General features: G+C 44.6%; 1 protein-coding gene across 1 annotated transcript in view; it reads right to left on the bottom strand.

The window, feature by feature from the left end:
* The window catches only part of LOC126234476 (serine/arginine repetitive matrix protein 2-like), an 894,711-nt gene that overhangs the window by 598,816 nt on the left and 282,080 nt on the right, over positions 1-13,815 (bottom strand). The window lies entirely within an intron of this gene.

Here is a 13,815-nt window from a genome sequence, read left to right as displayed (position 1 = left end):
CTAAAGTTGTCACAACAGGAACTTACGATGCCGTTCTTCTATATAGTGATGGGATCGTATGGAAGATGAAGGTATTAGAGAGAATAGGCTTTAAGATTGGAAATTTCACTCAAGAGATCTTCATAAAAGTAGATTTACAGCGCCTCTTTCCAACTAGAGTCGGCTGAAGACCTGGTACAAGAAAGAAAAGGTGAAACAAAAACCAGACGAGAACCGATAAAGGGAAACAGGACCCTGAGTACAAATCTGGGGCCTTCTAAAGAGGTGACACATGAAAAAATGTTAGAGTGAACTTTAAATTGCATTTCCTGAAACTGACGTTTTTCTAATGTTTATATACCTTTTCCTCAAGATCTATGAAGGCATAAAGTATAAAATTTTGTACACTTATTTCTAAAAAGTCCGCCCTTCGTGGTCTCGCGGTAGCGTTCTCGCTTCCCGAGCACGGGGTCCCGGGTTCGATTCCCGGCGGGGTCAGGGACTTTTCCTGCCTCGAGATGACTGGGTGTTGTTGTCTCGTCTTCATCATCATCATTCATCCCCATAACGGTCGGAGGAAGGCAACGGCAAACCACCTCCATTAAGACCTTGCCTAGTAAGGCGGTGCGGGTTTCCCGCATCGTTCCCCTACGCTCTGTAAAGAAGCATGGGACTTCATTTCCATTTTCCATTTCTAAAAACCCAGTAAAACTTGTCTCAAGAGTGAATTTTGAAATTCTGAGCTCAAGCTGAGATATGCGGCAAAATGGTGCTTCTAAACTAACTACGCGCCTATGCAATATCGGCCTAGCTGTGCGACTAGGTTCTTGATTTCCTGTCATAGAGGTCACAGTTAGTAGTAACAGACGGAAAGTCATCGAGTAAAACAAAAGTAATATCCGGCGTTCCCCAAGAAAGTATTATAGGCCCTCTATTGTTCCTGATCTATGTTACCGACATAGCACACAATCTGAGAAGCACTCTCAAATTTTCTGATGATGATGCTGTCATTTACCGTCTTGTAAAATCATCAGGTGACGAAAACTAATTGCAAAATGATTTAGATAAGATATCCGTATGGTGCGAAAAGTAGCAATTGACCCTGAATAAAGAAAAGTGTGTAGTTATTCACATGAGTAGAAAAAGAAATCCGCTAAATTTCGATTAAGCGATAAGGCACACAAATCTGAAGGCTGTAAATTCAATTAAATACTTACGGATTACAATTACAAATAACCTACGAGCGATCACATAGATAATGTTGTGGGTAGAGCAAACCAAAGACTGCAATACATTGGCAGAATACTTAAAAGGTTCAACAGGTCTACTAAAAAAAAAACTGCTTATACCATGCTTGTCCACCCTATTCTGGAGCATTGCTGTGTGATTTGGGATCCGCATGAAGTAGGACAGACGAATGACATCTAAAAAGTTCAAAGAAGGGCAGATCGTTTTGTATTATCGCGAAATAGGGGAGATAGTGTCACAGACATGATACCTGAGTTGGAATGGAAATCGTTAAAACAAAAGCGTTTTTCGTTGCGACGGGATCTTCTCATGAAATTTCAATCACCAGTTTCCTCCTCCGATTGCGAAAACATTCTGTTGACATCCACCTACACAGGAAGATATTATCATCACGATAAAATAGGAGAAATCAGAGCTCGCTCAGAAAAATTTAAGTGCTCGTTTTTCCTGCGCGCCGTTCAAGAGTGGAACGGTAGAGTGACAGCTTGAAGGTGGTTCATTGAACCCTCTGCCAGGCACTTTATTGTGAATAGCAGTGTAATCACGTATATGTAGATGATGAATTTTGCATGAATTTCACATTATACTTACAGAACTGCAATTAAAATATTATTAAAATTCTTCTATTCGACATATTCAAAAAACGACAAAAAACGACTAAGGCGAGTACACCGTTTGCTTCTTACATATTTTACAAACAGCAGCGACTTATTTTCAGTTATCTGTGTAATTACTAGTTTATTTTTGTAATTTCTTGCGTGTTCGAGTGCTTACTAGGTAGAACCTTTTATTTCAATAACAGTGTTTTTGTACTTATTTGCTGCGCTTAGCTTTTAAATAGTTTTTCTGGGAAAACCTAGCGTAGTTTTCGCGTCTCGTATTTCAGTGAGTGTTTCTTGATTATCAGAGTAGCTCATCAGAAGATTATCTTGGGAATTTGTCACCGTATAGAGTAGGGTAAACATAGTCATGTGTAGGGACTGTGGTTGTTGTGAGCGGACGCAAGGAGAATTGGCCACTCTTCGGGGACAGGTGGAGGCTTTGTCTGTTAGGCTCATCGAGCTCGAGGCGCAGGCGTCGGCTCGTAGTGGCGTTGGGGCAACTGTGGTGAGACCTATGCCTACTTCGATGGCCTTGGAATCACATGGAACCCCTGATGTCGCTGCGTCTTCCGGCAGTGAGCATCTTACCGGTCAGCCATCACTCCAGGGTGAATGGCGGACAGTGGTGGGCTCGCGCGTGCCTGGCCGAAAGGCGAAGGTGGGATCTGGCCGCGTGGCGGCTGCCTTACCCCTTTCCAACAGGTACGGGGTGCTTCCTAGTGGTGATGACATCGTTTCCGAGCCACCACAGGATGCCTCGCCTGTTGGGCCAGTGGCCGATTCTCCGGCAAGGTCCCGACAGTCACAGAGGGCGGGCCTATTAGTTATAGGGAGCTCCAACGTTAGGCGGGTTATGGAGCCCCTCAGGAAAATAGCGGGTAGGTCGGGGAAGAATGCCAGTGTGCACTCGGTGTGCTTGCCGGGGGGTCTCGTCCGTAATGTGGAGGAGGCCCTTCCGGCAGCTATTGAACGCACTGGGTGTGACCGGCTGCAGATAGTAGCACATGTCGGAACGAATGACGCCTGCCGCTTGGGTTCTGAGGCCATCCTTGGTTCCTTCCGGCGGCTGGCTGATTTGGTGAAGACAACCAGCATCGCACGCGGAGTGCAAGCTGAGCTTAATATCTGCAGCATAGTGCCCAGAGTCGATCGCGGTCCTCTGGTTTGGAGCCGTGTGGAGGGTCTAAACCAGAGGCTCAGACGACTCTGCGACTATAATGGTTGCAAATTCATCGACCTCCGTTATTGGGTGGAGAACTGTAGGGCCCCCCTAGACAGGTCAGGCGTGCACTACACACCGGAAGCAGCTACTAGGGTAGCAGAGTACGTGTGGCGTGCACACGGGGGTTTTTTAGGTTAGAGGGACCCCCCCTTGGGCGAAACGATAAAATACCTGACGGCTTACCAGAGAGAACATTATCATCGTTGATAAAGAACGTCCGTCCTCAGAGACCAAAAACAGGAAAAGTTAACGTAATATTGGTAAACTGCAGGAGTATCCAGGGCAAGGTTCCTGAATTAGTATCTCTTATTGAAGGAAATAGTGCGCATATAGTATTAGGAACCGAAAGTTGGTTAAAACCGGAAGTGAACAGTAACGAAATCCTAGACACAGAATGGAATATATACCGCAAGGATAGGATAAACGCCAATGGTGGAGGAGTATTTATAGCAGTAAAGAATTCAATAATATCCAGTGAAGTTATTAGCGAATGCGAATGTGAAATAATCTGGGTTAAGTTAAGTATCAAAGGTGGGTCAGATATGATAGTCGGATGCTTCTATAGGCCACCTGCATCAGCAACCGTAGTAGTTGAGCGCCTCAGAGAGAACCTGCAGAACGTCGTGAAGAAGTTTCGTGATCATACTATTGTAATAGGGGGAGACTTCAATCTACCAGGTATAGAATGGGATAGTCACACAATCAGAACTGGAGCCAGGGACAGAGACTCTTGTGACATTATCCTGACTGCCTTGTCCGAGAATTACTTCGAGCAGATAGTTAGAGAACCAACTCGTGAAGCTAACGTTTTAGACCTCATAGCAACAAATAGACCGGAACTTTTCGACTCCGTGAATGTAGAAGAGGGTATCAGTGATCATAAGTCAGTGGTTGCATCAATGACTACAAGTGTAATAAGAAATGCCAAGAAAGGAAGGAAAATCTATTTGCTTAACAAGAGTGATAGGGCACAAATCGCAGAATATCTGAGTGACCACCATCAAACGTTCATTTCTGAGGAAGAGGATGTGGAACAAAAATGGAAAAAATTCAGAAACATCGTCCAGTACGCCTTAGATAAGTTCGTACCGACTAAGGTCCAAAGCGAGGGGAAAGATCCACCGTGGTATAACAATCATGTACGAAAGGTACTACGGAAACAAAGAAAGCTTCACCATAGGTTTAAGAGTAGTCGAATCATAGCTGATAAGGAAAAGCTGAACGAAGCGAAAAAGAGCGTAAAGAGAGCAATGAGAGAAGCATTCAACGAATTCGAACATAAAACATTGGCAAACAATCTAAACAAGAACCCTAAAAAGTTTTGGTCATATGTAAAATCGGTAAGCGGATCTAAATCCCCTATTCAGTCACTCGTTGACCACGATGGCACCGAAACAGAGGACGACCGAAGAAAGGCAGAAATACTGAATTCAGTGTTCCGAAACTGTTTCACTGCGGAAAATCGTAACACGGTCCCTGACTTCAGCCGTCGCACGGACGCCAAAATGGAAAATATTGAAATAAACGATATCGGAATTGAAAAACAACTGCTATCACTTAGTAGCGGAAAAGCATCCGGACCAGACGAGATACCCTTAAGATTCTACAGTGATTATGCTAAAGAACTTGCCCCCTTTCTATCAGCAATTTATCGTAGATCTCTGGAAGAACGTAAAGTACCTAGCGACTGGAAGAAAGCACAGGTCGTTCCCATTTTCAAGAAGGGTCATAAATCAGATGCGAATAATTATAGGCCTATTTCACTTACGTCAATCTGTTGTAGAATAATGGAACATGTTTTGTGTTCTCGTATTATGACGTTCTTAGATAATACAAATCTCCTTCATCATAACCAACATGGATTCCGCAAACAGAGATCATGTGAAACCCAGCTCGTCCTATTTGCCCAAGAAATTCACAGTGCCGTAGACACTGGCGAGCAGATTGATGCCGTATTCCTGGACTTCAGGAAGGCATTTGATACGGTTCCGCACTTACGTTTAGTGAAAAAAATACGTGCTTACGGAATATCGGACCAGGTTTGTGATTGGATTCAGGATTTCCTAGAAGAAAGAACACAACATGTCATTCTTAACGGTTCAAAATCTGCAGATGTAGAGGTAATTTCGGGAGTACCGCAAGGAAGCGTGATAGGACCTTTATTGTTTACAATATACATAAATGACTTAGTTGACAACATCGGTAGCTCCGTGAGGCTATTTGCAGATGACACGGTTGTCTACAAGAAAGTAGCAACATCAGAAGACTCGTACGTACTCCAGGAAGACCTGCAGAGGATTAATGAATGGTGCGACAGCTGGCAGCTTTCCCTAAACGTAGATAAATGTAATATAATGCGCATACATAGGGGCAGAAATCCATTCCAGTACGATTATGCCATAGGTGGTAAATCATTGGAAGCGGTAACGACCGTAAAATACTTAGGAGTTACTATCCGGAGCGATCTGAAGTGGAATGATCACATAAAACAAATAGTGGGAAAAGCAGGCGCCAGGTTGAGATTCATAGGAAGAATTCTAAGAAAATGTGACTCATCAACGAAAGAAGTAGCTTACAAAACGCTTGTTCGTCCGATTCTTGAGTATTGCTCATCAGTATGGGACCCTTACCAGGTTGGATTAATAGAAGAGATAGACATGATCCAGCGAAAAGCAGCGCGATTCGTCATGGGGACATTTAGTCAGCGCGAGAGCGTTACGGAGATGCTGAACAAGCTCCAGTGGCGGACACTTCAAGAAAGGCGTTACGCAATACGGAGAGGTTTATTATCGAAATTACGAGAGAGCACATTCCGGGAAGAGATGGGCAACATATTACTACCGCCCACATATATCTCGCGTAATGATCACAACGAAAAGATCCGAGAAATTAGAGCAAATACGGAGACTTACAAGCAGTCGTTCTTCCCACGCACAATTCGTGAATGGAACAGGGAAGGGGGGATCAGATAGTGGTACAATAAGTACCCTCCGCCACACACCGTAAGGTGGCTCGCGGAGTATAGATGTAGATGTAGATGTAGAAGAGGTTACTATATGCAGAGAGATTAAACAGAGAAAATTGTGTAGAAATATCTTAAATTGTTTCCGAGAAAAAGTTACATATACTATTTTTTGAAGATAAAATTTTTATATTACGTAATAAAAACGTTAAATATACATAATCCAAGGAACTTACTAGTAAATGTGTTAATTTCCTCTAAAGCATAGTACAAAATTTCATTGCCGTACCTTAAAAACTGTGGGTTTGGTGCGTCTTTTAAATAGCGTCTGTTTTTCATCAACGGCATTACTGCGCTCCAGCTTGCTATGTGCAGAGGTACTACGTATACCGCAGAGACAGGCTGGACAGTGAAGGGGGAGGCGTGTTTATAGCGATAAAAAGTGCTATAGTATCGAAGGAAATTGACGGAGATCCAAAATGTGAAATGATTTGGGTGAAGGTCACGGTTAAAGCAGACTCAAACATGATAACTGGATGTCTCTATAGGCCCCCTGGCTCAGCAGCTCTTGTGGCAGAACACCTGAAGAAAAATTTGGAAAATATTTCGAGTAGATTTCCCGACGATGTTATAGTTTTGGGTGGAGATTTTAATTTACCAGATATAGACTAGGAGACTACAAACGTTTATAACGGGTGGCAGGGACAAAGAATCCAGTGAATTTTTTTTTTAGTGCATTATCTGAAAATTGTCCGCCCCTCGTGGTCTCGCGGTAGCGTTCTCGCTTCCCGAGCACGGGGTCCCGGGTTCGATTCCCGGCGGGGTCACGGATTTTTCCTGCCTCGAGATGACTGGGTGTTGTTGTGTCGTCTTCATCATCATCATTCATCCCCATTACGGTCGGAGGAAGGCAACGGCAAACCACCTCCATTAGGACCTTGCCTAGTAAGGCGGTGCGGGTCTCCCGCATCGTTCCCATACGCTCTGTAAAGAAGCATGGGACTTCATTTCCATTCGTCTCAAAATTACCTTGAGCAGTTAAACAGAGAACCGACTCGTGGCGATAACACATTAGACCTTCTGGTGACAAACAGATCCGAACTATTTGAAACAGTTAACGCAGAACAGGGAATCAGCGATCATAAAGCGGTTACAGCACCGGTGATGTCAGCCGTAAATAGAAATATTAAAGAAGGTAGGAAGATTTTTCTGTTTAGCAAAAGTGACAAAAAGCATATTTCAGAGTACTTAACGGCTCAACCCAAAAGCTTTATCTCAAGTACAGATAGTGTTGAGGATCAGTGGACAAAGTTCAAAACCATCGTACAATATACTTTAGATGACTATGTGCCAAGCAAGATCGTAAGAGATGGAAAAGAGCCACCGTGGTACAACAACCGAGATAGAAAACTGCTATGGAAGCAAAGGGAACTTCACAGCAAACATAAACATAGCCGAAGCCTTGCAGACAAACACAAATGACGCGAAGCGAAATGTAGTGTGAGGAGGGCTATGCGATAGGTGTTCAATGAATTCGAAAGTAAAGTTCTATGTACTGACTTGGCAGAAAATCCTAAGAAATTTTGGTCTTATGTCAAAGCAGTATGTGGATCAAAACAAAACGCCCTGACATTCTGTGACCAAAATGGTACTGAAACAACGGATGACAGACTAAAGGCAGAAATACTAAATGTCTTTTCCCAAAGCTGTTCCACCGAGGAAGACTGCACTGTAGTTCCTTCTCTAAATTGTCGCACAGATGACAAAATGGTAGATATCGAAATAGATGGCAAAGGGATAGAAAAACAATTAAAATCGCTCAAAAGAGGAAAGGCCACTGGACCTGATGGGACACCAGTTCGATTTTACACAGAGTACGCGAAGGAACTAGCCCCCCTTCTTGCAGCGGTGTACCGTAGGTCTCTAGAAGAGCGTAGCGTTCCAAAGGATTGGAAAAGGGCACAGGTCATTCCCGTTTCCAAGAAGGGACGTCGAACAGATGTGCAGTACTATAGACCTATATCTCTAACGTCGATCAGTTGTAGAATTTTGGAAAACATACTATGTTCGAGTATAATGACTTTTCTGCAGATCAGAAATCTACTCTGTAGGAATCAGCTTGGGTTTCGAAAAAGACGATCGTGTGAAACCCAGCCCGCACTATTCGTCCGCGAGACTCAGAGGGCGATAGACACGGGTTCCCAGATATATGCCGTGTTTCTTGACTTCCGCAAGGCGTTTGATACAGTTCCCCACAGTCGTTTAATGAACAAAGTAATAGCATATGGACTATCAGACCAATTGTGTGATTGGATTGAAGAGTCCTTGATAACAGAACGCAGCATGTCATTCTCAATGGAGAGACCATGAGGATAAAATCAGAGAGATTAGAGCGCACACAGAGGCATACCGACAATCTTTCTTTCCACGAACAATACGAGACTGGAATAGAAGGGAGAACCGATAGAGGTACTCAAGGTGCCCTCCGCCACACACCGTCAGGTGGCTTTCGGAGTATGGATGTAGATGTACTTGTGGGAAACTGTAAATCAACACAAATTCTATTGAATTCGCCGTTCTATGCAAACCCCCGAGATCGTTTGGGACCATTTGATCTATTCCAAGTGGATTGCTTTAGATGAAAACCGCTTTGACGCATGCGCTGCATCGATATGAACTCGAAAGTGTGGTATAATCTCTTCGGTGACGTAGCTGAACAACTGCCTTCTTCGCATCCCGCCAGGTGGCATGCGTGCTCTCCACCTTAGTGGCATTGTGCATCTACAACTGCACAGATACTCTGCAAGCCACCGTAAGGTGCGTAGCGGAGGGTGCCCTGTACAACAACTTGTCATTTTCCCTCCTGTTCCACTCACAAATAGAGCGAGGGAGAAACTAATGTCTGTACGCCTCCTTATTTCTAATTTCACGTATCTTATCTTCGTGGTCCTTACGCACAATGTATGTAGGCGGCAGAAGAATCGTTCGACAGTTAGCTTCAAATGTCGGTTCTCTAAATTTTCTCAATAATGTTTTCCAAAAGAACGTCGCCTTCCCTCCAGGGATTCCCATTTCAGTTCCATAAGCATCTCCGTAACACGTATGTATTGTTCGAACCTACCGCTACAAAATGTCGCCTCTGAATTGCTTCGATGTCAACCTTCAATCCGACCTGGTACGGATCCCAAACACTCGAGCACTACTCAAGAACAGGTCGCACCAGAAACAATCTCTCAGTCGTTTACCATCGATACATCTACATCTACGTGATTACTCTGCTATTCACAATAAAGTGCCTGGCAGAGGGTTCAATGAACCACCTTCATGATGTCTCTCTACCGTTCCACTCTCGAAAGGCACGCGGGAAAAACGAGCAATTAAATTTTTCTGTGCGAGCCCTGATTTATTTTATCGTGATGATCATTTTTCCCTATGTAGGTGGGGCCAACAGAATGTTTTCACAATCGGAGGACAAAACTGGTGATTGAAATTTCATGAGAACATCCCGTCGCAACGAAAAACGTCTTTGTTTTAATGACTGCCACTCCAATTCACGTATCATGTCTGTGACACTATCTCCCCTATTTCGCGATAATACAAAACGAGCTGACCTTGTTTGTAGTTTCTCGATGTCATCCGTCAGTCCCACCTGATGCGGATCCCACACCGCTCAGCAGTACTCCAGAATAGGGCGGCAAGCTTAGTGTAAGCAGTCTCTTTGGTAGACCTGTTGCACCTTCTAAGTGTTCTGGCAATGAATCACAGTCTTTGGTTTGCTCTACCCACAATATTATCTATGTGATCGTTCCAATTTAGGTTATTTGTAATTGTAATCCCTAAGTATTTAGTTGAATTTACAGCCCTCAGATTTGTGTGACTTATTGCGTAATCGAAATTTGTGTGTGTGTGAAATCTTATGGGACTTAACTGCTAAGGTCATCAGTCCCTAAGCTTACACACTACTTAACCTAAATTATCCTAAGGACAAACACACACACCCATGCCGGAAGGAGGACTCGAACCTCCGCCGGGACCAGTCGCAATCGAAATTTAGCTGATTTCTTTTAGCACTCATGTGAATAACTTCGCACTTTTCTTTATTCAGGGTCAGTTGCCACTTTTCGCACCATACAGATATCTTATCTAAATCATTTTTCAAGTCGTTTTGATCATCTGATGACTTTACAAGACGGTAAATGACAGCATCGTCTGCAAACAATCTACGACGGCTACTCAGATTGTCTCCTGTGTCGTTAATATAGATCACGAACAATAGAGGGCCTGTAACACTTCCTTAGGGAACGCCGGGTATTACTTCTGTTTTACTCGACGACTTTCCGTCTATTACTACGAACTGTGACCTTTTTGACAGGAAAGCACGAATCCAGTCGCACAACTGAGGCGATACTCCGTAGGCACGCAGTGTGATTAGAAGACGCTTGTGAGGAACGGTGTCGAAAGTCTTCTGGAAATCTAAAAATATAGAATCAATTTGACATCCCCTGTCGATAGCACTCATTACTTCATGAGTATAAAGAGCTAGTTGTTTTTCACAAGAACGATATTTTCTGAAGCCGTGCTGAGTATATGTCAATAAATCGTTTTCTTCTATGGCTACGCAAGGACAAGTGCTGTCACTCTTGTGGGACGTGGGTGCTATGAGCATTGTTTCCGGAGCCATAAGGAATTATCTGTGGCATTTCAGCATAAAGACACAAAGTACTCGCCGCACAAAAGCATACTGTAAGGATAATATCTTATGGCTACCCTCAATCTCCATGTAGGAAACTTAAAAAAAAAAAAAATAGGTACACTGACACAGCTTTAAAATACTGTCTTACAAAGTTTATTGAAAGAAATTAGGCACAATTTGACAATCAATAGTAACATTCATAAATGCAACACTATAATTATCCCCTACTAGCCGCAACTTAATCTTACTCTCGCACGGAATGGAGCAACGTATACCGTAACAAAAAATTTTTAACAACCTACTTTCAGAACTGAAGGTGGTTGTATATAAGAAAAGTGTTCACCTGATTAATATTTTTCGTTCGACACTCCCCCTTCTCCACAGACATACTACTGAGTAGGTACAATATTTGTGGTTAGGATACATTTATCGAATTTAGTTATGGATTTTGATTTTAAATAATCTATTTATGTAAACTGCCAGTATGTAGTCATGTTTTCACAGGGAAAATACACTCCTGGAAATTGAAATAAGAACACCGTGAATTCATTGTCCCAGGAAGGGGAAACTTTATTGACACATTCCTGGGGTCAGATACATCACATGATCACACTGACAGAACCACAGGCACATAGACACAGGCAACAGAGCATGCACAATGTCGGCACTAGTACAGTGTATATCCACCTTTCGCAGCAATGCAGGCTGCTATTCTCCCATGGAGACGATCGTAGAGATGCTGGATGTAGTCCTGTGGAACGGCTTGCCATGCCATTTCCACCTGGCGCCTCAGTTGGACCAGCGTTCGTGCTGGACGTGCAGACCGCGTGAGACGACGTTTCATCCAGTCCCAAACATGCTCAATGGGGGACAGATCCGGAGATCTTGCTGGCCAGGGTAGTTGACTTACACCTTCTAGAGCACGTTGGGTGGCACGGGATACATGCGGACGTGCATTGTCGTGTTGGAACAGCAAGTTCCCTTGCCGGTCTAGGAATGGTAGAACGATGGGTTCGATGACGGTTTCGATGTACCGTGCACTATTCAGTGTCCCCTCGACGATCACCAGTGGTGTACGGCCAGTGTAGGAGATCGCTCCCCACACCATGATTCCGGGTGTTGGCCCTGTGTGCCTCGGTCGTATGCAGTCCTGATTGTGGCGCTCACCTGCGCGGCGCCAAACACGCATACGACCATCATTGGCACCAAGGCAGAAGCGACTCTCATCGCTGAAGACGACACGTCTCCATTCGTCCCTCCATTCACGCCTGTCGCGACACCACTGGAGGCGGGCTGCACGATGTTGGGGCGTGAGCGGAAGACGGCCTAACGGTGTGCGGGACCGTAGCCCAGCTTCATGGAGACGGTTGCGAATGGTCCTCGCCGATACCCCAGGAGCAACAGTGTCCCTAATTTGCTGGGAAGTGGCGGTGCGGTCCCCTACGGCACTGCGTAGGATCCTACGGTCTTGGCGTGCATCCGTGCGTCGCTGCGGTCCGTTCCCAGGTCGACGGGCACGTGCACCTTCCGCCGACCACTGGCGACAACATCGATGTACTGTGGAGACCTCACGCCCCACGTGTTGAGCAATTCGGCGGTACGTCCACCCGGCCTCCCGCATGCCCACTATACGCCCTCGCTCAAAGTCCGTCAACTGCACATACGGTTCACGTCCACGCTGTCGCGGCATGCTACCAGTGTTAAAGACTGCGATGGAGCTCCGTATGCCACGGCAAACTGGCTGACACTGACGGCGGCGGTGCACAAATGCTGCGCAGCTAGCGCCATTCGACGGCCAACACCGCGGTTCCTGGTGTGTCCGCTGTGCCGTGCGTGTGATCATTGCTTGTACAGCCCTCTCGCAGTGTCCGGAGCAAGTATGGTGGGTCTGACACACCGGTGTCAATGTGTTCTTTTTTCCATTTCCAGGAGTGTATATGTTATTTTTAAACCTACAGACAGTATCTAAATCATAAAGAGCAGTCGCGCGTTTGAGTCACGGAACATACAAAAAAACTACAGCGAACCATGAATAAATGTATTGTGACGCTAATAAATGGGCGGGAGCATCCATGATTGTTCAAATAAAAGTTTCGCAAACAATAGGATGACAGAAAACAGTAAAAACGTAAAATGCCTACAGGACTCGGTCTTGAGTTGTTTTACGTACATAAAACTTGTTGTGGTAAAGACAGATGCCACACTGAGATTTACTGAAACTATATAAGAAATTTAATTCAACAAAGGAAAAAGCACCTTACAAAATCTTCGAATAATTGCTCGCCAGAGAATTAAATTATTACCCGATAGGATTAACAGAAGAAAGAAGTCTTTCATTATAATTTAGTTTAATAAGCACGAGAACTTCATATAGATGTTCATCAAACTCCATCGGGAGACGTGAGAGAACAGACATTGTGTGTCACAGAGAGGTTTCCCACTAAAATTCCGAGTAAACAAGTTCCAAAAATAGTCAAGCAAGGTGCTGCTCCCTTCCAGAACCATATCGCAAAATGGTCACAAAGATAAATCGGAAATCTTGGAGCCCATACGTTGGTCTACCGGCGGTCTACGTTTCCACGCAAATGGAACAGATACGGGAGGAAAATGGAATGTGGTAAATGAAGTACCCTCCATCACACACCGTAATATGGTTTGATGATTGTAGATCTTCACGACGAACTTCTTTACTTTCGGTTTACTGGCAGGTTACGATTACCCACTTTTGGCCTTGGACGCCATTTTTAGCTGAAAATGCCTGTCACCCCAAATACGTCTTGTCATAATGAACCGACATCGACAAATACTTATAGACCCATAACAAATGAAAACGAGCGTTTGGCGTCATTGGCCAGGAGGTCCCTTGCGGGGCAGGTCCGGCCGTCTTGGTGTAAGTCTCATTACATCCGACGCCACATTGCGCGACCTGCACGCCGGATGGGGATGAAATGATGATGAAGACAGCACAACACACAGTCCCTGAGCCGAGAAAATTCCCAACGCAGCCGGGAATCGAAGCCGGTGCCGTAGGACGGCAATCCGTCACGCTGACCACTCAGCTAATATATATTTTTTTTTTCATTTTGTTCGGTATCGTTCGTTGCGTTTG

Source organism: Schistocerca nitens, chromosome 1 (assembly GCF_023898315.1).
Source record: "Schistocerca nitens isolate TAMUIC-IGC-003100 chromosome 1, iqSchNite1.1, whole genome shotgun sequence".
Classification (NCBI taxonomy): domain Eukaryota; kingdom Metazoa; phylum Arthropoda; class Insecta; order Orthoptera; family Acrididae; genus Schistocerca; species Schistocerca nitens.
This window is presented reverse-complemented; position numbering and strand designations above follow the sequence as displayed.